Below are 3,052 nucleotides of genomic sequence, written 5' to 3' on the forward strand. Positions count from 1 at the left end.
GTGCACTCGGTAGAGTGCGGCGCTTGGGAGCATGGCGGTGCTCCCGCCGAGGGTTCGGATCCCATATAGAGACAGGTCTGCTCACTGGTTGAGCACGGTGCGGGCGCGACGCTGAGGGTTGCGATCCCATTGCTGGTCGTGGTGCGGGCGCGACACTGAGGGTTGCGATCCCGTTACCAGTCACGAAAAAAGACAAAAAGGAAAAAAAAAATCTCAAGTATCTTTTCAGATCACAATGGATTAAAATTAGAAATTAATAACAAGCAAAACTCAGGACACTATACAAATACATGGAAATTAAACAACATGCTCCTGAATGAACTATGCATCCAAGAAGAAATTAAATGGGAAATACAAAATCTCTTGAAACCCATGAAAATAAAGACACATCATATCAAAACCTGTGGCCTTTTTCCACACTACCCAGAGAGGGGTCCATGCAGCATTGTTCTGGATTACCATTGTAACTTAAAGGGAAATTTTCACAATGTTTGGAGCCCTTGATATCCTGCAAATGAAGGAAGAGGATATCCTCAAACTCCTTGCAGCATGGACCCACTTAGGTGGCACAACCTTGACTTCCAAATGCAACAGTATATCTGCAAAAGGAAAAGTGATGGTATCTACAACATAAATCTAAAGAGGACCTAGGAGAAGATTCTGCTGGCAGCTCATGCCATCATTGCATTGAAAACCCTGCTGATGTCAGTGTCATAACCTCCAGGAATACTGGCCAGTGGGCTGTGCTGAAGTTTGCTGCTGCGGCTGGAGCCACTCCTGTTGCTGGCTGCTTCCTTTCTGGAACCTGCACTAACCAGACTGGCAGCCTTCTGGGAGCCATGTCTTCTGGTGGTTACTCACCCCAGGGCTGACCAGCAACTTCTCCGGGGCCTCTTATGTTAGCCTGCCTACCATCACTCTGTGTAACACAGATTCTCCTCTGCACTGTGTAGACATTGCCATCCCATGTAACAACAAGGGAGCTCACTCAGCGGGTCTGATGGGGTGGATGCTGGCCAAGAAGTTCTGTACATGCATGGCACTATCTCCCATGAACGCTTGTAGGAGGTCACACCTGATCTCTACTTCTACAGAGATCTGGAAAGGAAAAGCAGGTCACTCCTGAAAAAGCCATGACCAAAGAAGGATTTCAGGGTAAATGGACTGTTCCAGCTCCTGAGTTTACTGCTACTCAACCTGAGATTGCAGACTGGTCTGAAGGTGTAAAGGTGCCCTCTGTGCCTATTCAGCAGTTCACTACTGAAGACTGGAGTGCTCAGCCTGCTGTTGAAGACTAGTCTGCAGTTCCCACACCTCAGGCCACTGACTGGGTAGGAACAACCACTGAGTGGTCTTAAGGTGTTCTTCCATAGCTCTTAAGTAAAATGAAAATAAGGTTGACAGAAAATAAACATCAGTTTCTGAAAAAATAAATCCTGTGGGATACAGCAAAAGCAGTGCTAAGAGGGAAGTTTATTGCAATCAATGCTTACATTAAAAAAATAGAAAGATTTCAAACGAACAACCTAATGCTACACCTCAAAATCTAGAAAAACAAAAACAATCAAATCCCAAAGTTAGTAGATGGAAATAATTAAGATCAGAGCAGAATTAAATGATATAGAGACCCCTAAAATGATACAAAAGATCAATAAAACAAAAAGTTGGTTTTTTGAGAAGATAAACAAAATAGACAAACCATTAGCTAGGGAGGGAGGGAGGAAGGGGAAGGGGGAGGGGGAGGGGGGACCCAAATAACAAAAATCAGAAATGAAAAGGACATATTAAAACTGATACTACAGAAATACAAAGAATCTTTAGAGACTATGACAAACAACTTTATGCCAATGAATTTGAAAACCTGGAGGAAATGGATAGATGTCTGGACACATACAAACTACCAAGACTGAACCAAGAACAAATAGAAAACCCAAACAGACCAATTAACAAGCAATGAGATTGAAGCAGTAATCTCCCAACAAAGAAAACCCCAGGACCAGATGGCTTTACTGCAGAGTTCTACCAAACCTTTACAGAGGAATTAATACCAATTCTTTTCAAACCATTCCAAAAGACTGAAACAGAAGCCACTCTCCCAAACTCATTCTTTGCAGCCAGTATCACATTGATATCAAAACCAGACAAAGATACAACAAAAAAAGAAAACAACAAGCCAATAAATATCTCTGATGAACACAGATGCAAAAAATACTCAACAAAATAGTATTTATCAGAATACAGCAACACATCAAAAAAATTATACACCATGATAAAGTGGGATTCATCCCAGGAAGACAAGGATGGTTCAACATAGGCAAATCAATAAATGTGATATATCATATCAACAAAATCAAGGACAAGAAACATGATTATCTCAGACACAGAAAAACCACTTGATAAAATTCAATATCCCTTCCTAAAAAAGGCTCTCGGCAAATTAGGTATAAAAGGAAAGTACCTCAACACAACAAAAGCCATATATGACAAACCCACCACCAATATCAGCCAACAGGAACAAGACAATGATGCCCACTCTCACCACTCCTATTTAACATTCTATTAGAAGTATTAGCCAGAGCAATCAGGTAAGAGAAAGAAATGAAGGGCATCCAAATTGGAAAAAACTAAGTCAAACTGTCCCCGCTTGCAGATGACATGATCCTATATATAGAAAAACCTAAAGACTCTATTGAAAACTCTTAGAGCTTATTAACGATTTCAGTAATGTTGCAGAATATTAAAATCAACACCCAAAAATCAGTAGTGTTTTAATACTCCAGTTATGAACTAGTAGAAAAAGAAATCAAGAAAGCTAGCCCATTTACAATAGTCACACACACACACACACACAAAAATCTAGGAATCAATTTAACCAACAAGGTGAAAAATCTCTACAATGAGAACTACAAATCACTACTGAGACAAATTAAAGAGGACATAAAAAGTAGAAAGACATTCCATGCTTATAGATTGGAAGAATCAACACTGGGAAAACGTCCATACTACTCAAAATGATCTACAGATTCAACACAATCCCTATTAAAATACCAAT

General features: G+C 40.4%; 1 pseudogene; it reads left to right on the forward strand.

Moving 5' to 3' along the window:
- Nucleotides 1-487: 487 nt before the first annotated feature.
- On the forward strand, nucleotides 488-1,358 carry LOC103601768 (annotated as a pseudogene).
- Nucleotides 1,359-3,052: the final 1,694 nt, after the last annotated feature.

This window comes from Galeopterus variegatus, unplaced genomic scaffold (genome assembly GCF_000696425.1).
Source record: "Galeopterus variegatus unplaced genomic scaffold, G_variegatus-3.0.2 Scaffold3866, whole genome shotgun sequence".
Classification (NCBI taxonomy): domain Eukaryota; kingdom Metazoa; phylum Chordata; class Mammalia; order Dermoptera; family Cynocephalidae; genus Galeopterus; species Galeopterus variegatus.